Here is a 22,514-nt window from a genome sequence, read left to right as displayed (position 1 = left end):
TATCTCTCTGCCTCTATCCCGCTTGTGCACTTTCTCTCTCTCTCTCTCTCTCTCTCTCTCTCTCTCTCTCTCTCCCTCCCTCCGTCTCAAATAGTAATTTAAAAAATACTACTACTACTAAATACTAAATATATATATATATATACACTAAAACACTAAATATATTTAGTAAATATAAATACTAAATAAATAATACTATCCTTATATTTATAGTACTAAATGCTATAAATATCATAAATACTAAAAATATTATAAACTCACATGGATGTATTTAAATCTTCTTCCCCTTCTTTCTACTAACACACTCTAAGATGTATTCTTTTTAGAGCGTAAATTTATGTAAAATTGTGTCCACCAAAACAACATACACATACACACACTCATACAAAGATGGTGAGTATTTCAGAGCACACTGTCCAATGTAACAATGTCTAACAACTTATTATTAGATATATATTTCACAATAGGGAGTTAAATCCAAAGTGAATTTATTTCCCTTGAATAGGCTTCAGCTAGGATTTTTTCACCCCTCTCTCTGCTCTTATCTCTCTTATGGGTTATATGCTTTTTTTTTTTTTTTTTAAGTCTCTTTACCCACATCTTAGCAGAGCTTGGGGAGGAGGCTTGAGGCTGATGCACATGTTCAATCTGCTGTGTTTAACGGGAAGTCCTCAGAACCCAATGTTTTCCACCCTAATTTTATTGAAATAGGCTTCCTCATGTAAACTAGTCCCAATTTTGAAATGGAAGTCAAGGAGAAATATGACTTGATTCACGTAGTTTGAAGACCACTTTCCAAAAATGCTTTTGGCCTGCGTGGTTAAGTCTGAATGATCAGTCTAAGTATAATCGTCTGACCATCATGTGTGGACCGTGTATACACAGCTCGAACCCAGAGCCCCAGCCTCGTCCCTTCTGATGAACACCAGTGCCCACAAACAGAAGGTTCCCCTTCTCTCACCCTGGAATAAACAGGAAGGTCTCTTGGAGCTGTGGTCTCAGGGCCATAGCCCTGCCCCTAATTTCTTCAGACCCTTTACTAAGAACTGAGTCATTGCAACATCGTGCTCAGCCAGCTGTCTCAGCACAAGAAAAGCTTTGCTGTGGTATGAGGTTTTGTGGGCTGCAAACTACATCTAGGTCAGCAAATTAAACTCCACGGTGTGGTTACACAGTCCAGCTTCATCTAGCTCAAGGGCTGTCTGACTTCACTCTCTGGGCAATGGCTCCTCTGGCACTTGGGACACCCTCCGCGGGTGTTTAAGGTACAACACTTCAAGCCTAAACCACTGGATGGCATGTGCCTAAACACAGAATCTTGTTTTCTCCGCCAGGGCTCCAGGGTATGTGAGTAACAGCACTCCACATCCATAGACACTGAGATTTTGTGTGTGCATATTGGGACAAAAGGGGAAGGTGGAGACGTATTTCTTTGTTCCTTACTTTTATCTACTACTTGTGTTTTTTTGCTGCCATGATGACCCAAAATGAGCCTTTTTTTTTTCTCAGTTCCCTTTCATGGAAGAAGAATTTTAAGTTTCAAGAAGAATTTCATAACAGACGGCCAACTGGTATACCTGGATAGGGTTTTACAAAAGGCAGTAAGTAGTTCAATGGGGTGGAGTCACCTGGTTCAGGAACTGGGTCTCAGGTTTACAGTGGATAAATCCCTTAGAAACTAAGTTATGTTAAAAATTGAAAACAACTCAGCAAACACTTACTTGAGGGCCTGCTGCTATCCAGGGCTCAGGAATACAGATGTGAAAACCAGAGTTGCCTTTCAGGAGCTCTTTGACAATGGAGAAAGTTCATCAACATTCTAGTGGATGACTACACTTTTTACTACCTAGCACCTACTCACACTTCCGGAAATAGTACCCCAAGTTCACTCTGGGGAAAACCCCTCCTTCATTCTCTGTGTGCTTTCATTGGAACTAGATCTGCCCCTGGCTCTAGAGCTGAGATACAAACTCAGGCCTGGCCATAGTGACTGGTTGAAGATATACATGAAATGTTTGCTGAACTTAGTATTCAGGAAGAGGTACTAGATACTTTTTACCAGGGTTGCTACCAATAAGGATGATATGAGAATAGAGTTGCCAGAAGCCACAAGATGAAATCTAAGAATGAGGCCAACACAGCAGAAGATAGACCTGAATGAGAGAAACTGAGCTCCTTGGTCAAGCCATTCTTGAAGTTCCATATATTCCTACACTTTCCTGTTAATTGTCCCAATTATCATTTTTATTTGTTTAACCTACTCAGATGGCATTCTCTGTAATTGGCAACTGAAACAGTTCTGTGTCATAGGTTGAATAGTGTCCACCAAAAGTTCACGTCCACCCAGAACTTCGGAATGTGATCTTATTTGAAAATAGGGTCTTAGAAGACATAATCAGTTAAAGATGTTACAATGACATCATCTTTAATATACAGTGTGCCCAAATATTTTTTTAAGTTTAATTACTTATTTGGAGAGAGACAGAGACAGTACAAGTGGGGAGGGGCAGAGAGAGAGAGAGAGAGAGAGAGAGAGAGAGAATCCCAGGCAGGTTCCACACTGTCAGCACAGAGCCTGATGTGGGGCTCGATTCCACGAAAACCGTGAGATCATGACCTGAGCCGAAACCAAGAGTCGAACGCTTAACCAACTGAGCCACCCACAGTGTGCCCCAAATCTAACGACTGGTCTTCTTAAAGATGAGGAGAGGCAGAGGTTGGAGGCATTTATGTTGCCAAAGGTCAAGGAGCGCCTGGAGCCACCAGCAATGAGGAGGAAGGCGAGGAAGGATCCTCTCCCGAGAGCACGTAAAGGGAATGTGGCCTTGCTGACACCTTGATTTCAAATATCTGGCCTCTAGAGCTGTGAAATTTCCAGTTTTAAGCCACCCAGTTTGTGGCACTTTATTACAGCAGCCCTAGCAAACCAATACCCTCTAATACATGAAATCACTCAATAAATATTTATTGGGCCCTAATATGAGTCTGAACAGATCTCAGAATAAAATCCAGAGAATGCAGAGAGATACCTGAGCTGGGACATTATGAAGCCTGAAGGACTTGTGGCCTACCAACCTGCCCCCTCCATGGGCACCTCCGGAAGGCCCAGGGGAATCTGCAGAATTCATGTTCTCCGGGGCTCCCCTTCTCTAGCCTTCTTGCAAGCCCCTCTCCTAACACGTGGACTTCTTTTTCTTCAACAGAGAAATGAGCTCTGTTTGATATAAATTGAATACATTTCTCCCAGTTTGTCTTTTGTCTTTTTACTTCGTTTATAGTAACAGTCACCCTGCAGAATTTCCATTTTTTTTTTACATTTTCAAATCTATCCTTTTTTTTTTTTTTTAAGGCTTAGAGTTGTTGGCTTTTAAGCCCTTTGTGGGGGGTGGGGGGGGCACCGGGTGGCTCAGTTGGTTAAGCATCCACCTTCAGCTCAGGTCGTGATCTCACGGTTCGTGAGTTCGAGTCCTGCACTGGGCTCCCGCGTCGGGCTCTGTGCTGACCTCTCAGGGCCTGGAGCCTGCTTTGGATTCTGTCTCCCTCTCTCTCTGCCACTCCCCCACTCACGCTCTGTCTCTCTCAATAAAAACATTAAAATTTTTTTTTTAATTTCTCATTTTTAGCTAATGGGCTAATAACGTAGCTTTTTTTTCATTTTTTTTCTTACTGTAGAAGAATACACATAACAAAATTTCCTATCTTACCCATTTGTAAGCGTACAGTTCAGTGGCCTTAAGTACATTCCCACCGCGGTGCCACTGTCACCACCATCCATCTCCAGAACTCTTCCCATTTTGCAAAACTGAAACTCGACACCTATTCAACGATAAGTCCCCATTTCTCCCTCCCTCTGCCTCTGGTGGCCATTGTACTTTCTGTTTCTAGAAGTTGAACTCCTCTTAGTGTCAAGGCAGCTTTCTTTTAGATTTACTTGTCCTTCCCTCACACTGCATTTCCGCCGCCTTTATTGGGTCTCCCAATAAACAGCAGTGGTAAAGGCTTCCATTTGTGTCCAGGCATCGTTCCCAGGCTCCGCGTCCAACGGCCCTAATCTTCCAGCATCCCGGCCAGCTGGGTGCATTTGACAGCATGAGGGAAGCGTGGCCCCAGCGAGTTGTACAAATTGCGCTGATTAAGAGTCTCACTCGCGCTCTTAATTGGAAGAGGGAGGACGTGTGTTCATGTCTGTCCAACCGAAAGCCAGGGCTCTTTCCACAATGCTATTTTAGAAGACCTGCGTGTAGGCCCTCGGAGTGAGCAGCTTCTACAGACCTCTGATCTCGTCTCTCAAGTGTGGACTATTCCTGGCTTTACTCCCACAGGAGAAACTTCCTTTCAAATGCTGCATATACCTTTTGCACCTTGAAGCCCGGTTACAGAATGCAAGTCTATTAAGACCATGGCAGAATAAGAGGAAATAAGTATTAAAAAGCGAAGGCTATGCCCACGGTCAAGATTCCAAAGTTGAAGGCTACAGTAGAACCGAGTCGGTAGTCCCACGGGCGTGTCCCCACCCCACTCTCTGCCCTCCCTCAGGTGGGTGGCCTCTCGCTGCCAACTTGTCCTAACCACAGGAAAGCACAGAAGAGTGTGAACTTTGCCTCATTTGAACTCTGTTTCCTGTGTGAGGGCCGTGTCTCATTTAAAGGAAGTGTAAACAATGGTGAATGATACTTGTATTAGTTTGCTAGGGCCGACCTGATGAGGCGGGCTCGAATGACAGAAATGTCTCACAGTCCTGGAGACTACATGTTTGAGGTGAAGGTGTTCGCAGGGTGAGTGTCTTCTGAGGCCTCTGTCCTTGGCTTGTTCACAGTTGTCTTCTCCTTGTGTCTTTATATCATGCACCGGTCTGCTTGGGCTGCTGTAACAAAATACCACAGGCTGGGTGGCTTAAATGGCGGAAATTGGTTTTCTCTGGGCGCCTGGGGTTGAGCATCCGACTTCGGCTCTGGTCATGATCTCGTGGTTTGACAGTTCGAGTCCTGCTTCAGGCTCTGGGCTGACGGCTCAGAGCCTGGAGCCTTCCTGAGAGTCGGTGTCTCCCTCTCTCTGCCCCTCTGCCGCTCGTGCTTTCTCTCAAAAATAAATAACATTAAAAAAAAATTGTTTAAAGGGGCATTCACTGGGGCGCCTGGGTGGCTCAGTCGGTTAAACGTCCAACTTCAGCTCAGGTCACCATCTCGCGGTCCGTGAGTTCAAGCCCTGCGTCGGGCTCTGGGCTAATGGCTCAGAGCCTGGTGCCTGCTTCCAATTCTGTGTCTCCCTCTCTCTCTGCCCCTCTCCCGTTCATGCTCTGTCTCTCTGTGTCTCAAAAATAAATAAAACGTTAAAAAAATTTTTTTTTAAAAAATAAAGGGGCATTCACTTTCGAATGCCCCCTCTCTGTAAAGAGAGCTTTCATACTATTCTTCTTTTCTGGCCTTATACTCTAATGAACTTTTGCCTGCTGCTCAAAAATGATTTTTTTAAAGAAAAAGAGAAAGTAAGAAGTGTGTTTTCCCACAGCTCCGGAGACTGAAGTGCAAGCTCAGGGTGCCAGCCTGGTCAGCTTCTGGTGACAGCCCCCTTCCTGGCTCAGAGGCGGCTTCTCCCCGCGGGCTCCAGTGGTAGACAGAGCTCTGGTGTCTCCTCCTCTTATCAGAGCACTAATACCAGCACGAGGGCCTGTCTTAGCTCAGGCTACTGTAACAAAACGCCACAAACTGGGGGGGGGGGGGGGGCTCACAAACGACAGTTGTGGACGCTGGAAGTCCAAGGTGCCCGCATTGGTCACGTTCTGATGACGGCTTTCTTCCAGGGTGCAGAGTGCCTGCTAATACGTTACCCCCTCGTGGGGCAGAAAGCGGGGGCAGAGGAAGCAAGCTGTCTCAAGATCTTACCAGAACACTATTCCCACTCGTGCAGGCTCTCCCCTCACAACCTCATCTGATGCTAATTACCTCGCAAAAGCCCCGCCTCCCAATACCATCACGTGGAGGGGTCCGATTTTGGACGACACAAACATCCTGACCAGAACAGGACCCCACCCTCATGACCTCATCTAAACCTCATGGTCTCCCAAAGTCTCCATCACACGGAGGGGGTTAGGGCTTCAACACAGAGTTGGGTTGGGGGCGGGGGACACAAACATTTAGTTCCTAGCACATTGTCTTTTCTCTCTTCCAGTCTGTGTGCAAATTTCTTTTCCTTTTATGGACACTACCCACCCACCCCCCCTTGACCTCATTTGACCTTAATTACCTCTGTAAAGGCCCTATCTCTAAAGATAGTCACATGCTGAGATAGTGGGAGTTAGGATTTTGACATATGAATTTGGGGGGGGGGCACAATTCAGCCCAAAATACTACTCTGAGCCTCACAGAATGAAGAGATTTTTCCACTGACCCCTCCCATGCCTGTGATATATTCAGATTCACTCCCAGCAGCATAGTATTATAAAAATGTTCATACATCCAGAGAAGTTGAAAGAATACCACGAGACTCACCATAAGCCCACCACCTAGACTTCATCACTGGTGACATTTTGCCACTTTTGCTTTTATCTATAAACATGTGAAGGGCGGGGGGGGAGGGGTTGCTAAAATGCTTGAAAATAAGTTTTAGAACTATTTCACCCCTAAATGCTTCAGTATGCACCTCCTAAAAATAACCACAGTGCCATTTTCACACCTAAGGAAGTTTACAGTAATTTTTTTTTTGAGAGAGAGAGAGAGAGACAGAGACAGAGAGCGAGCAGGAGGGGGGGGGGCAGAGTGGGTGAGTCAGAATCCCAAGCAGGCTCTGCGCTATCAATGCAGAGTTTGACGTGGGGCACGAACTCTTGAGCTGTGAGATCATGACCTGAGCTGAAATCAAGAGTCAGACACTTAACCAAGTGAGCCACCCAGGTGCCCCTACTGTAATTTCTTTTTTTTTTTTAATTTTTTTTTTTAACGTTTATTTTACTCTTGGGACAGAGACAGAGCATGAACGGGGGAGGATCAGAGAAAGAGGGAGACACAGAATCGGAAGCAGGCTCCAGGCTCCGAGCCATCAGCCCAGAGCCCGACACAGGGCTCGAACTCACGGACCGTGAGATCGTGACTTGGGCTGAAGTCAGACGCTTAACCGACTGAGCCACCCAGGCGCCCCTGTAATTTCTTAATATCATCTAAAATCCAGTCCATATTTAGATTTCCCCAATTGTCCTCAAAATATATTTTATAGCTCTTTTTATAGAACCAGAATCTAGACAAGGTTCACAAATTGTATTTGGTTGTTAGGTGTCTTTTATTCCAGAAAAGTCTCTCCCACATTTTTTTTTGGACATTGACTTTTTTTTTAAATTTTTTTTAACGTTTATTTATTTTTGAGACAGAGAGAGACAGAGCATGAACAGGGGAGGGGCAGAGAGGGAGGGAGACACAGAATCTGAAACAGGCTCCAGGCTCTGAGCTGTCAGCACAGAGCCTGATGCGGGGCTCGAACTCACGGACCGTGAGATCATGACCTGAGCCAAACTCGGACGCTTAACCGACCGAGCCACCCAGGCGCCCTGACATTGACTTTTTAAAGAAACCAGGTTTAGTTCTTTTGTAGAATAACCCACATTCCAGATCTTTCTGATTGTTTCCTGTATGCCATTTAACTTGTCCCTCTATCCCCTTATTTCCTCTAAACTGGACCCTTTTTCTTTTCTTTCTTTTTTTTTTTTTTTCTTTAAAGTAGTCTCCATACCCAGCATAGGGCTTGAACTCATGACCCTGAGACTAGAGTTGCACACTCTACCTACTCAGCCAGCCAGGCACCTCCAAACTGGGCTTTTTCAACTGAGGTTCATCTGTACTAAAGTGATTCTAGGGAGAAATTAATTCATTATATACAAAGGAAGCTGTGTGATGATTAACTGTATATGTCAACTTGGCTGGACCACAGGGTGCCCAGAATTTTGGTCAAACGTTATTCTAGGTGTGGCTGTGACAGTGTTTTCTGGATGAGAGCAACATTTGAATTGGTAGAGTACAGCAGATTGCCCTCCCTAATGTAGGTGAGCCCCATCATATCAGTTGAAGGCCTGAAGAGAACAAAGGCCTGGAGTAAGTCCTACCTGACTGCCTTGCAGGTGGGACATGATTATTTTCCTGCCTTCAGACTTGAAAGGAGACATTGGCTCTTCTTGGGTCTCAAGCTTACCAACTGCAACTCTTGGGACTTCTCAGCCTCCATAATTGCAGGAGTCAGTTCTTTGTAACAAATCACACACACACACACACACACACACACACACACACACACACACACACCCTATTGGTTCTGTTTCTCTGAAGAACTCTAACATAGATGCCTTAGGTCATTAGGACTTATTTCTTTCCCAGAACTCTGGTTGCAAAATTAAGGTGAATAGACTAAGATTAACCACTGGGGGCAAGAATATTTCACATCACATGACATCAGGAACTCCATAATATGCCCTTCTATTAATGATGCTAAATTTGATCAGTTGACCACAGAGTTTTATTTTATGAGGTTATTTTTTCCCCTTGTGATTAGCAAGTCACTCTGTGGGGTTAGGCACGAGGCAATTATCCTGTTTCTCAATTCGTTTTCACCAAATGATTTTAGTACTACTCATTGAGGATCCCTGTCTGAATCAATTATTTCATTTGTTCCCCTTCCAAAAATTAAAAAAAAAATTTAATGTTCATTTATTTCTGAGAGAGAACACAAGCAGGGGAGGGACAGAGAAAGAGAGGGGACAGAGGATCTGAAGTAGGCTCCACACTGACAGCAGACAGCACAATGTGGGGCTCGAACTCATAAACTATGAGATCATGACCTGAGCCAAAGTCGGATGCCCAGCCAGCTGAGCCACCCAGGCGCCCTTGCAACAACTCAAACTTAAGAAAGTTTGCTTCTCAAAATGTTACAGATTCATCTGTGATTAACGTATGTAGCAGGATGGGGCCAAGTCTCTCACCCTTAGGGGGCTTTCTCTTTGCTGTGAATCCTCTGATAACTGCCTAGTCTGTGCAGACCAGGCTGGGCTGGTTGAACCTCTGGGGCCTGGAAAGTAAACACTAGGAGAACATTTTGTATCTTGTTTATGGTGCCTGAAAGCAAGAATCAGAGCCATTTGTGGGGGTAGGTGGAAGGGAGGGGAAGCACTAAGGTGAAATAAAACAAAGCCGGCATGTCTGAATCAAGAGTACCTGATGCTGAGGTGAAGATTCCAGCAGAAATGAGGGACTCAGAGAAGCCCCATCAGAGCCCCAGCGGAGTGGTGAGCATCGGCTGTGATTCTAGGGAAACGTATTCTGATATTCTGAGGCGGGGCTTCTCTGTTCTAGCAAATGCTGGTCAGAGGAGAGTGGGGTCGGGCGGGGCGGGGAGAAGGACGCGTATGGTGGGCCAAGTCTGTTGAAAGGGGTGGGAAGACCAAATGACGGCAGAGGACGCAGTACCCAGGTTGGGGACAGGTTGAGCTCCCCCCACACTTCATTCGGGCAGAGGAGGGTTACGGTCCGAAGCCAGGGAAGATCAACAATTCGCGCGGCAGGCAGGAGGCACTGGCAGGAACGGGAGAGAACCAGTGCAGGTGCCCACAGAGCCAGGCACTGCAGCCGGAGGGGACAACAGCAGTTCCTGGAGGAATCCTATGGAGGCCGGGGAGCCAGACGAGCATGGCTTCTGTGTACAGGCTGGGGGGGGGGGGGGGGGGGGGGAAGGGGGTAGGTGGTGACAGGGGCCTCCAGGTGGGCCAGGGGTGCTAGCACCTCTGTCCCACCTCCCCCACTGCCTCCACCAACACTGGTTGTTGCAGGCACCCCAGGAAGTGCACGTGTGGGGCTTGAGAGAACCCAGGCTCTCCCAGAATGCCGCTTTACTCCTGCCCGTCATTAGGGCCATTTTCCTGCCCCTCCCAGTAAATGCTGCGGGAGCTTCCTGCAGGGATCCCCCGCTACCTTGGCATTTCAGCACCTGGAAGAGATTAGTGTCATTGGCAAACCTGGAGAGCTCATTGTCCACTTCCTCCTCAATGTGATTTGTTTAAAAAAAAAAAAAATAAAACTGTTGAATGAGATCAGTTCCAGCACTTTCCCTAGGGATCCATGTAAAATCTACAGAGAAGTGTCCATTTATCACTACCCTGGGGCTTCCTGTTTTGAACCTGACCTGTTCTTGGCAGACCCTCCACCCTGGTTTCATCACATTGAAAAACCTGGACGGACTTAACCCTTTCTTTCCCCTCCTCCTCTCCCATTCCCTGCCCTGCTTATTCTGAGCTTCAGGCACCTGGGCAGGACTCAGGCCTCTGGGGACCCCCAAGGCAGGCGAGGCAGCTAAGAAAGCCACTTTCTAGTCACACTCCCTGTGCTCTCTGCGCTATGCTCGCTCCTTTCTTTCCCAGGTAATAGTTCATGAAAGTCGGGGCTGTATTTCGTGACATGCAGGCCCACCTAGACAAAACGTTCCTGGTGATCTCAGAGAGAGCAAGCCTCAGTGTGGGGTATGGCTTACAAAGAGCCAACGGGTCCAGTTCAAAAGCAAACACCTGGCTTGGCCTGGACTGTTGAGAAAACCATGGAGAAAACATGGTCACAAAATGGGGAAGGTAGATAATAGAGCTCTAAGACTGCCCCTGGAAAACTGACGAGGGTGTTATGAGCTCATTCTTCTCTTCACTACGTCAGGATTGTATCCCCGCCACCTGTGGATACTTGTTTGTCCCAAAGCCCACTGGTGACCAGCTCCTTCAGGTAATGGGAAGGAATCCCGTGCGCCTCCGGTGCCAACGCGGGCATGCCTCACTTTAAGGAAGCTTCCTCGCTAAATCCTACCCGCAAAAGTCAGGACAACTGTGTGTCTACCTCGCACTCCTACCCAGCTTCTGCTAGATCCAAACCCTGAGCCCCAGCTATAGAGTGTGCACCTGACCCAGGCTGTCAATCGTGGTGCCCCACCCCCCGCCCCTGGTGCCCAGAAGCCACGAGAGACCTAATGCAACTAAGTGGCCGCCATTAAAAAGCGGGTACCGAAAGCCTGCTGGTTGCCTGCCCCAGCATTCATTTGCAGCTTACTCCTTAGTGACACAAGTCCAATTGTAAAAAATTGTGATAAAACTCACATAACAAACGCCACCCTTCTGAAGTGTGCAATTCTGTATTTAGTCACTGACAAGGTTGCACGACCATCACCCCTCCCTAGTTCCAGACACTTTCCCTCACCCAGGGGACTTAATTTATTCAGGGTGGCAGTCTACCAGTTGGAAGACCATTTCTCCACTGGGCAGCTAGTTGTGCACTGGGACTAGGTTTGGGGGGCGAACTGTGAGCGTAAGTGGAAGAGGCCCTGGGAATGGGCCTCCCTGTCCCCTCCTGTTGCTCTCCTGTAGCTATCAGCCGGACTTCCAGGGGTTTGGTTGGGGGCTCGCTGCCCTCGGAATGGGAAGGATAGGTCTTCTCAAGGGGGAGTTCCCACCTCTACTGCCACTGGTTCCCGAAGGAATGAAGTCACAGGCCTAGCCCAGATCCACACCAGGGTGTGAAGCCCAGCACGTGTGGCCCAGGCCCACGATCCTGGGTCGTGTCAGCTACAGAACAATCTCTGATGCATTCCTTTTTTTTTTTTTTTTTTAATTTGAGACAAAGAGAGACACCGTGCTTGAGAGGGGGAGAGGGGCAGAGGGAGAGAGAGAGAGAATTCCAAGCAGGCTCCACACTCAGCGTGGAGCCCCCAACCTAGGGCTCGATCCTATGACCCAGGGATCACGACCCACGCCAAAATCAAGAGTCGGCCAGGCAACAGACTGAGCCACCCAGGTGCCCCTGATGTATTCCTATCTCACTTGACTTTTCTGACATGACCTAGTGTCTGTCTCCGAGCAGCCTGAACTTTGACTGCTAGGGCTCCCCCTCCCATGGCTGAGGAGCCCGTCTGTGGGGGGCTGGTACAAGCCCACCCCCTGTTCCACGCGGCAGCCTGGGTAATAAGCTTATATATATGGTGCTCACTCTGTGCCAGGCTTTGAAAGAAGCATTTGACATGAATCAGCTCCTGTCATCCTCACGGTAACCCTAGGAGGTGAGAATCATCATTTCCTTTTTTAGAGACCAGGAAACTGAGGCACAGAGCTCATTTATTTCACCACGTGGCCTTTTGTCCTGAAAAAGAACATACGACAGAAGGCCATCCGGTGACATACATGCAAATCCTCCTTCCGCGTGGTTCCTCCCCCACTCACCACAGCCACTGACACCATAGCTCCACGCACAGATTGGGTGGCTTAATGACAGAAATGTATTTAACTGGTCCCCCACTGGCTATTTCCGAACTTTTGCTATTGTAAACAACACTGCAACAAATATCATCATGTATGTATAATTTCGTCCACACGTTTATCTGTCAGACGGATTACGAGAAGTGGGATTTCCGAGGCAAAGGGCAGGTGCATTTGTAATTCTGATGGACACTGCTCTCCATAGGGATTGAACCAATCTGCTCTGTTTTGCTATAGCTTCACCCACACACCAACAAAATAGTATCAAATTCTGCCAAACTGATAGGCAAAAAAAAAAAAAAAAAAAAAAGTAGAACTCCATTGTACTCCAACTTGTCATTCGCGTGTTATGAATTAAACTGAACATCTTTTTTACTTGTTTGGGATCCGTGACCCCAGTCTGGGAGTAAGCCATGCGCTCGGGCCAGGCCTTGGGTGCAATCAGCCCTCCCCTACCTCCCAGGTCAACAGAGCTGCAGCTCACTCAAGGCACCAACGCAGACGCTTCTTTCCAAATGGCAGGGCTGCCCCGGGGGCGACCCCACGACATCAGAAGAGCACAGTTTCTTGCATTCTAGTTTTAATACTTCTTCCAGCGCTTAATAACACGTGATCCAGACAAAAAAGAATATGAAAGAAAACATGAATGACTGTAATCGCTTGACCCAGAAATGTATGGTAACATTTTTATGTCTTTCCTGCCAGTTTATTTTTCTAAGTGTGTATTTGCTTTCCCTTTTGAAAACTGTGTTTCTTTTTAGTTTCACTGAAATACAGGTATACATTCGCAGCAAAAAAAAGCCAGCGCAAACCAGCCTTTAAAGAGGAAGAAATGTGACATGTGCTACAACATGGATGAACCTGGAGGACATTAAGCAAAATGAAATAAGCCAGTCACGAAAAGACATATACTGGACAATGTACCTATATGAGGTGCTTGGGGTGGTCAGATTCACAGAGACAAAATACAGCGGTGGTTGCCAGGGGCTGCAGGGAGGGGATGGGGAGTTGCCGTTTAAAGGGTATCAGAGTTTCGGATTTTAAGATGAAAAGAGTTCTAGAGATGGTCGTACAACAAAGTGGATGTATTGAACTGTACACTTAAACAAAATGATTAAGATAGCAAATTCACGTTACCTGTATTTCACCATGATTTACAAAAATTTTTTAATTTAAAAATAGATTGGGGTGCCTGGCTGGCTCAATTCATTAAGCATCTGACCTCGGCTGAGGTCATGATCTCACAGCCCATAAGTCCGAGCCCCGCGTCGGGCTCTGTGCTGGCAGCTCGGAGCCTGGAGCCTGCTTTGGGTTCTGTGTCTCCCTCTCTCTCTGCCCCTCCCCTGCTCACACTCTCTCTTTCAAAATAATATTTTTTAAAAATTAAAAATGTTGTCCCTCCCCTTCAAAAGACAGCACAGAGGCAGTACCCACTTGATTCCGTTACTAGCTGGGTAGGTATGCTTCCAGAACTTTTCCTACGCATGGACATGCTTATGTGAACATATAAAAAAAATATACTGCTTCATGGGTAAAATAGGTGATGGGGACTGAGGAGGGCACTTGTCACGATGAGCACCAGGTGATGCATGGAAGTGTTGAAACATTCTGTTGTACACCTGAAGTTTATATAACACTGTGCCTTAACTAGCTGGTATTAAAATAAAAAAAACTCATACAGACCTGCATGGGGGGGGCGGGGCTTCGTTCTGTGTGGGGGTGACTGCAATTTTACCATTAATGTTGTTATTCTGGACCCTGTGTTTTTCGCTCAACTAAGTGTCAGAGAGATATTGCCTAATTGGCACATGGTACATATAGTGCATGTCAGCAGCAGAGTATAAAGTCAGACTTGTGTTTTCTTTTGTGGTTCCGCTAGTCTCCCTTTGCTGGACGTTTATAGCATCATCGTTTTTAACCTTATAAACAGTGCTCCAGGAACATCCTTAGGCACGCTTCCTTGAGCACATGTGCAAATGTTTCTCTGGCGATAAAGGCCAAGAAGTGTGACTGCTGGGTTGACGGGTACGTGCATGTAAAATTTCACTAGATTCTGCCAAGTGACCTTTCCAAAAAGGCTGTGCCGATTTATACTTCATTAGGAGTGTTGGAGACTTCCCACACCTCACCAGCACTTGATAACATAGGCCTTTTTTAGGTGTAACCGTTTTTTGTTTCAATTTATTTTTAATAAATGTATGTATAGTTGTACATATATATGCGTGTGTGGGTATATGCACGTATATAAGTTTTTAATGAAAAGCAGCAGTTCCCGGCGCTAAGATTTTTCACCACCAGGAACTACTTCCCAGAGGCAGCCACGGGCAACCCTTCTAGCTGGTGTCTCTGGTATTTCATCTTCGTATTTACGAACAGTATGCTCCTACTGCTATTTGTTTCAATGTATGTAACTTTTTTTAAAGTTTATTTATTTTGAGAGAGAGAGAGAGAGAGAGAGAGAGAGCAGGGGAGGAGCAGAGAGAGAGGAAGGGAGAGAGAGGGAGGGAGAGAGAGGATCCCAAGCAGGCTCCGCACCTGCCAGAGCAGAGCCTGACACAGGGTTCCATCTAACCAACCCTGAGATCACGCTCTGAGCAGAAACCAAGAGCCACACAGGCGCCCTTTAATGTTATTTCTTAATGTATCATTTTTAATTTTTTTTAATGTTTATTTGTTTTGAGAGAGAGAGACAGAGCACGAGCAGGGGAGGGGCAGAGAGGGAGACACAGAATCCGAAGCAGGCTCCAGCCTCTGAGCTGTCAGCACAGAGCTCGATGCAGGGCTCGAATTCACAAACCCTGAGATCATGTCTTCGAGCTGAAGTCAGACGCTTAACTGACTGAGCCACCCAGGCGCACTTAATGTATCATTTTAGACATTATTCACCAACTTTGGTGCGTGAGTACCTAACTGTCCCACAGGGACACCCATCACTTCCCTCCCCCATCACCCCAACCCAGCTCTAGGCCACTTTTTGGATGAATAGTCAGTATTGGGGCGCCTGGGTGGCCCAGTCAGTTAAGCGTCTGACTTCGGCTCAGGTCATGATCTCACAGTTGGTGAGTTCGAGCCCCGCATCGGGTTCTGTGCTGACAGCTCAGAGCCTGGAGCCTGCTTCGGATTCTGTGTCTCCTTCTCTCTCTGCCCCTCCCCAACTTGTGCTCTGTCTCTCTATGTCTCTCAAAAAATAAATAAATGGAAAAAAAATTTTTTTTTAAAATAGTCAGTATTTATGTTACGACTATGCTGAGCCAAGTAAGCATTATTAGGTCCAGTCCTGTGCGACCCTCCAGGATCCCGAGTCAGCGATGGCTTCTTTTTATTCACTCCACTTTCTATTACTTATCATTAGTGTTCTCTAAAAGCGTTCACATCTCTGCCAAGGGCCTTTCCGTGATATTCTCCATATGCTCAAGGACATCAGTTCCATTTCTTCTTCCTGGAGCCCTCAGGAGTCCTTCCTCCCGCATTTGTGGCTGGCTGGGCTCTGACCTCATGCTCGGCTCTATCTGGGGACTTCTCTTCACACCTTCCAGTGTTGGATACCTAGTCCTTGTTTTGAGGATCCCATTTCCTTCTCTCTCTCTGCGCCCCTCTTTTTTTTTTTAATTTAAATTTTTAAGTGGTCTTTACACCAACATGGGGCTCGAACTCACAACCCTAAGATCAAGAGTCATGGTGCTCTACCAACTGAGTCAGCCAGACACCCCTCCACCCCCGTCTTTCTAATTTTCTCCCTCCTTTTGACGACTCATATTCTCTAGTAGTAGCCTAATAAAAATCTCTTGGGAGTGCACTTGAAAAACGTGCTTCAGTGAAAAACTATGCATTGTTTAGAGCACCTCCTTTGGAGTCATGTGATTTTGATTCCGTGGGGGCTCTGTGCCTTTCATTGCCTTTGAGCTATTTTACAACTCTGGAAATTGTAGATAACTGATAGCAATGCAAAAATAATTCTTATCCTTAGACATGCAAATAAATAAACCGGGTCCCTCTCTCCACTCCATATAAAAAGGCAGTTTCGTACCTGTTTGTAAATTCACTACAAAATTCCTTTATTCCATATAAATTAGTGCTGCTTTGGCTTCTTTTAAACTGGTTGTAACATCTTCCTGGTTCCCTCACTAATAATGAGTTAAGTATGATATTTAACACATGCTCCCTTTATATTTATGAGTCATGATCTTACCTTTAAAAAAATTACAGAAGTTAATTTTTCAAGTTATTTGTAACAGAAGTTATTTTTTCAAGTCACTGAAGTCTACAAACACCTTTGTTTTACCTTCATACTTGGTTGATTGGGTATAAAACTGTGGGTTAAAATCCAACGCCATTTTGACTCCTGTTTCTTCGCATACAACTAGTTTCCAACACTCTCCCAACCCTTTCTGTTTGTTTGTTTCAATCTATGAGATTCAGAAATATCCTGGTGGTGAGGGTCTCTTTCATTCATTTTGCCACGCACTTCAGCGGACCTTTGCATCAAGAGACACCCGTCCCTCGGGCCTGGACATATTTTTATATTATTTCCTTGGTGATTTGCTCCTCTTAATTGCCTCTCCTCTCTCTTGCTGGAATCCCTTATATTTGGCTGTCAAATGCCAAGATTTAATCTTCTGTTTCTCTCATGTTCCCCACCTCCATTCTCACTGTTGTATTAATTTATTCCCCTGTTTATTAATGAGGTTAAGCAGCTTTCCATATTTAATTGGCCACTCGGCTTCTCAATTATTCTTGTTCTATCAAACAGAATTTTGATGTAAAACAACTGAACGTAAACCAGTAACTTGTCGATATTTCATTACATTTCAAAGGATGCCAACTCAGAGCGAGATTTATTTATATCACCTCGGTAAAAAGGGTGCCTTGCTGGTCTCCCTAGCCACAGAATCCCCAACGTTCTATACGTGTTCTGGCATATGATAGTTGCTAAACATACGTCTGTTGAGTAAATCTTTAACTTATAGATTACTACTAAATCTTAATCTAGTTCTTTCTCCAGGGTTAAATAGATGATCGTCTTTAGCTTTTTACTCTGGAAAAATAAAAATAATATTTACTGACTACTTACCCTTTGTCCTGGCCTAAGCTCTTTAGGTGTGGCAATTAATTTCATCCTTACAACAATCCAACGAGATAGGGACTATTCTTATCTGCACTTCGCAGGTCAGGAAACTTATCTGAAAGCTTAAGTGGGTGAACTGAGGTTTGGCTCCAAAGACAACACTTTTAACCACCGGACTAGGTGTCTCTGTAGTTGGCTCAGCTCATGTGCCAATTCTGATCTATTTATAGTAGCTATCAGGCACATATTGTTGAGAAGAATTCTGGGGCAGCATCTCAGGTCCATGTAGGGCAGGGGGGATGGAAATCTGCCTTGATTGATTAATGATGTCTGCTATGGGCTCAGGAGGGAACAGTTGGGGTTACTTTTTTTTTTTTTTTAACTCTGCTTAATAATTCCTTGGAGAAAAAGATTATCTTCAGGGTTATACATAGCTCTAGTGCTTTTGAAATGAGGGCATGTTGACATCCAAAGTGTTTAAAGGCTGCTTTGTTTCTCCGCTGTAGCAAGAGAATTCTTTAACTGCCTGTTTATAATTTATCTGAGAGAAGCACTGGTAATTAAGCATCTGAGCACCCCTCGGATTCCCTCCCGTCTTCCTTTTCCTGTGGCAAAAACAGAAAGTCAGAAAAATAATCACATTGCATCATGATACCAGCGGGCCTTATAAAAAGCCCCATGATGTTATTTTTCCGATCATTGGTTTCCTCGGCAGCCAGCATTTAAACCATTCCAAATACCCTTCCCATCAGATCGTTAGAAATGACCGCACAGTCGGTCTCTTTACTAACCTTTCTACATCCCAAACAGTTTTACAACTTGGCTGCAGCTGCGGGGCAGCCCAGCTTTTCCCAGAATATCCATTAAACAGAACTTAACAGAGGTTTAAGAGGGGTATAAAGTGATTTTCTCCCATCTCTACCCACTTTTCAGAGTGCACTTTTGTCTTACACTCAGAGCCCGTGTCCATTTGTTTAGGATAGTCACATAAAGTGTTCGATATTCACTTTCCAATCCTTTAAAAAAAAAAAACTCTTGCTAAAATATACATTTATAGAGACTTCCTGGGATGGCTGTTATCTCCTCTAACTGCAAGGTGGGGCACCAAGCAGCGAGAAAAACCACACCGTCCTGATAGCCCTGGTCGAGAAAATGGAAGAGGAGGGCTGTCCTGGAGGTCAGGTTCACGAAGCCAACGGGGTTTTGAGGGAGGCAGGTGGAGAGGAAGTCCCATGACACCATGTGGGTGGCGGCTGTGCTCGCCTACCACAGGCCCCTATGTCGATATCAGGGGGAGCTCCTTCTGGCCCTTGGTGAGGCCCTCCTCCTGGAAGCTTCACAGGGGCAGCAACAGAGAGCCAGGTGTGCCCAGTGCCATAATGAGCATCTTGGAGACGACTGGGCTACTCAGACTTTGGCCACTTCGAGGCAGACAGGGCTCGTGCTTAGCTATTCCCAAAATATCCCCCATCAGATCAAAGAAGGAAACCCTCTGGCCGCACACCACACGGGTGCTGCAGGTCAGCTGTCCCGACAGAGCTGTGTGAGGGACGCATGCACACGCAGCCCCACAGATGGCCTTTCCACTTAAACTCCTCAGTCTAGGACCTTCCCTGTGAGGGGACACAGCTTGCTGCACCCGGGAAGGAGGGCATCTCATCCTCCTGTTGACAAAGCACCTGCTGGGATGGTGTCTGGTCCACGATCACACGAAGTTCCTGCTTATGATACAGGAAGCTTTCACGGCCTCTCAGCTGTTCGCTGCATCCCATCATCTGTGATGTTCAAGTTCAACTAAGAATGTCCCCTGTCACACATGCCCCACAGACCTGCCTCTATCATGGCACACCCAGCAAACACATGGCCAAATGTGCCCAACCTGAAGACATCCTCAAAGCCCAGATACTCGTTAGCTGTTCTTTTTGCTGGTTTTTATTTTGTCATCGAAATCATATATGTATATATAACACGTATGTACAGTTTAAAAACAGTAATAAAGTGGGGCACCTAGGTGGCTCAGTTAAGCATCTGACTCTTGATTTCAGCTCAGGTCATGATCTCACAGTTTGCGAGAGCCTGCTTCGGACTCTCTCTCTCTCCCCCTCTCTCTCTGCCCCTACCCCACTCATTCTCTCTCTCCCTCTCTCTCTCTCTCTCCTTCTCTAAGTAAGTAAAAATAAGCTTAAGAAAACAACAATAAGAAAGTAACCCCCATGTACTTATAACCCAGGTCAGGTAATACAACATTAGTAAAGCTTCGGGGCTTGTACTGATTTCCTGAATCTGCTGTAACAAATTATCACAAACAGGGTGACTTCAGACAACAGAAAGTTATTCTCTCCTGGTTCCAGGGGCTCGACATCAGAAATCACAGTGTGTGTAGGAGTGAACCAGGGAAGAGAGTACATGGAGCAGAGGCTTCAAGGCAGAGGCTCAGGGGGAACAAATCCTGAAGGGGATGTGAGGAGCCATCAGCTGTGGTTGGAGCCATGGCTGAGGGAGCCCACCCAGGAAAAGCGTACAGGGGACACGCTGGGTAGGGAGGAAGGCAGTACCGATGGGCTGAGCACAGGCAGCAGCCCCCCAAGAGGGAGACTGAGAAGCGGCCACAGAGGGAGGAGGGTGGTGATGCCCTGGTGGCCATCAGGAAGGTTTCAAGGGGTCCAGGCTTTCAAAAACAGCATGGAAACCAATGCTCTCTGATCCCATTTATGTGAGGAGTTAGAGTGGTCAAATTCACAGAAACAGAAAGTAGAATGGTGTCTACCAGGGGCTGAAAGGGAGAAAAACAGGAGCTGTTTAATGACTATAGAGTTTCAGTTTTGCAAGATGAAAAAGTTCTAGAGATGTGTTGCACAACAATGGGAATATACCTAACACTACTGAACGCTTAGAAAGAGGTAAGATGGCAAATTTCATGTTATGCATTTTCCCCCACAATAAAAAATAATTAAAAAAAAAAAAAAAGTAACACAGAAACCAGAGTCTGTTTCTAACGTTCAAATGTTCCTCGATTCTTTACCCTTTTATGATTAGCATGACTCAGCAGACCAGCATTCCCCAAATAGGGATAAAGCTATAATGTCTGCTCATCACCCCTGGGGGATCAGAGACTTTGCCTCCCCCAGTACTTAAGCACCCCCAAATACCTCATGCTGGCAGACAGAAATCTAAGTAAAAGCCCAAGCCAGGTCTCTTAGCAACCTGCAACCACAATGCCTCCCTTCCCGCTCAGAACCTCTAATAAAGAAATTCTGCCAGGGCGCCTGGGTGGCTCAGTCGGTTAAGCATCCGACTCTTGGCTTGAGCTCAGGCTATGAGCTCATGGTTTTGTGAGTTCAAGTCCCGCATCAGGTTCCACGCTGGCAGCAGAGAGCCTGCTTGGGATTCACTGTCTCCCTCTCTCTCTCTGCCCCTCCCCCACTCACACAGTCTCTTTCTCAAAATAAGTAAACTTAAAAAAATAATTATTAAAAAAAAAAAAAAGAAATTCTGCCGCCCTCCCCAGCTAGTCGGCCAGTGCTCCCGCTGGCACGCCACTGCCGAACCCTGCCAATTGCTAAGACTTCTGCTTTATCGCCGGTGCCAATGCCTACTTTGGATCCTGTGGTCCAGGGTCTGGAAGTTCCGACGGACTCCTGCAAAATTTTATCACACAATGAATTTTACACCCTTCTAGGCTGAGTAACTGGCCCAGGTAGGGGCATGATGGGTTATCAGGATAGGGAGGCCAACTGGGAGAATGAAGACCACGCTCAGCAAACAGACTGTTGACATTCCAGAAAATGTAGACATCACTGGGAGGGGACGCACAGGTGCTGTGAAGGCCCCCAGAAGGACTTCGCTCACCTCAACTAGAACTGTCTCCTCGGAAAGAAAAAGAAGAGGCTCTGGGTGGACAAATGGTGGGGAAGGAGTAAGGAACTGACTACAGTTTGCACCGTCTGCTGTCATACAGAGAACACGATGGAGGGTGTTATCCTGGCTTCTGTCGTAAGACGAGGTCTGGACGCTCACTTCCTCGTGACTACTGTCATTTAGGAAGATGGGCCTCTTGTTGAAATCTGAAATTTCTTGGGTGAGAAGTACATCAGCAGTGTTTGAATGAGGTCAGACATCGCCTGTTCACAGTTTCAAGCCCAGGAAGATGAGTTAATTCTTAAAGGAAAACACACTGAACTTGTATCAAATTCAGGTTGCTACATCAATTCTACGAGCCACAAAAGTTAAAAACAAAGATACCAAGACACTTTCGGATGGTATCCAAGTCTCTGAAAAAGGAACGGTTTAGCAGGCTGATGTTGTCCGGCTATGGAAATAACAAAATGACAGCTCATTCTTAAGACCTATTTGTAATACTTTAAAGATGCTGTAAGAGCCCTCTATTAAAGAAAAAAATGAACACGGAAATTAAACTACTTGTCCAAGGTAAAACCATGAGTGTCTGGCAGAGCCAGATCCAAAGCAGGCAGTTGGTTCCTGAACTGGCACCCCTCACCATGTGACCACTCTCCCTGCTCCCGGTCTGTAGGTGGAAAATCAAACAGATGGCCTCACAGTAGGAAAGCCAGAAGAGTCTAGAGGCAGGCTGGGGCTGTCATGGTTCCAGATAATTAATGGTGTGAGGCAGGGCTTGGCCAGCCAGTGGGTTGGGTGGTTGGCTAAGAGTTCAGACACACAGAAGGGGCCTGTCCAGAGCTGGGCAAAGGTCGGGGATCACTGTAGTCCCAGCGAAGGGGCACCTAGACTCCACTGACTCTGAACCATTGCCTTATTTCTGGGCTGGGGCCCTGATGTGCTGATCTAAAAGCACTGCTGTGACACCAGGGCTATGACACAAGGAGCCAGGGCTTGCTCTGGGACACCCGATCCTAAGTCGCACAGCAGCAAACACAGCAACATGAGAGACGACCTGACTGGCACCAGGGCTCTGGGTAAGGAGAGTGACTTAATGACAAGGCCTCATGGGCTGGTGGAGACCAAGAAGCAAAGGGTGAAAGCACCAGTGATTTCTGGGTGGAGAAGGAAAAGGCAAGCAACGTGGGGCAGGTTGGGTAGAGTCATCATCAAGGGCTCCCTGCCCACGGAAAAGCCTTCATGCATCTGTGCACAGTTCCGTCCTGAGGACAAGACACTGCACTTACATACGCCACAGGGTCTTACAAGTGCGGATTCCACGGCTCCTTTCCC

General features: G+C 46.4%; 1 long non-coding RNA gene across 1 annotated transcript; it reads left to right on the top strand.

Annotated features, from left to right (window-relative positions):
- The first annotated feature begins 548 nt into the window (after window positions 1-548).
- LOC128314700 (uncharacterized) lies at window positions 549-14,474 on the top strand. The gene is made up of 3 exons (XR_008296583.1): window positions 549-1,601; window positions 4,017-4,775; window positions 10,674-14,474. It is a non-coding gene; the product is annotated as an uncharacterized LOC128314700 (long non-coding RNA).
- Window positions 14,475-22,514: the final 8,040 nt, after the last annotated feature.

This window comes from Acinonyx jubatus, chromosome A2, assembly GCF_027475565.1.
Source record: "Acinonyx jubatus isolate Ajub_Pintada_27869175 chromosome A2, VMU_Ajub_asm_v1.0, whole genome shotgun sequence".
In the NCBI taxonomy this organism is placed as follows: Eukaryota; Metazoa; Chordata; class Mammalia; order Carnivora; family Felidae; genus Acinonyx; species Acinonyx jubatus.
The sequence above is the reverse complement of the archived record's forward strand: the minus strand, read 5'-3'. Positions and strand labels throughout refer to the sequence as shown.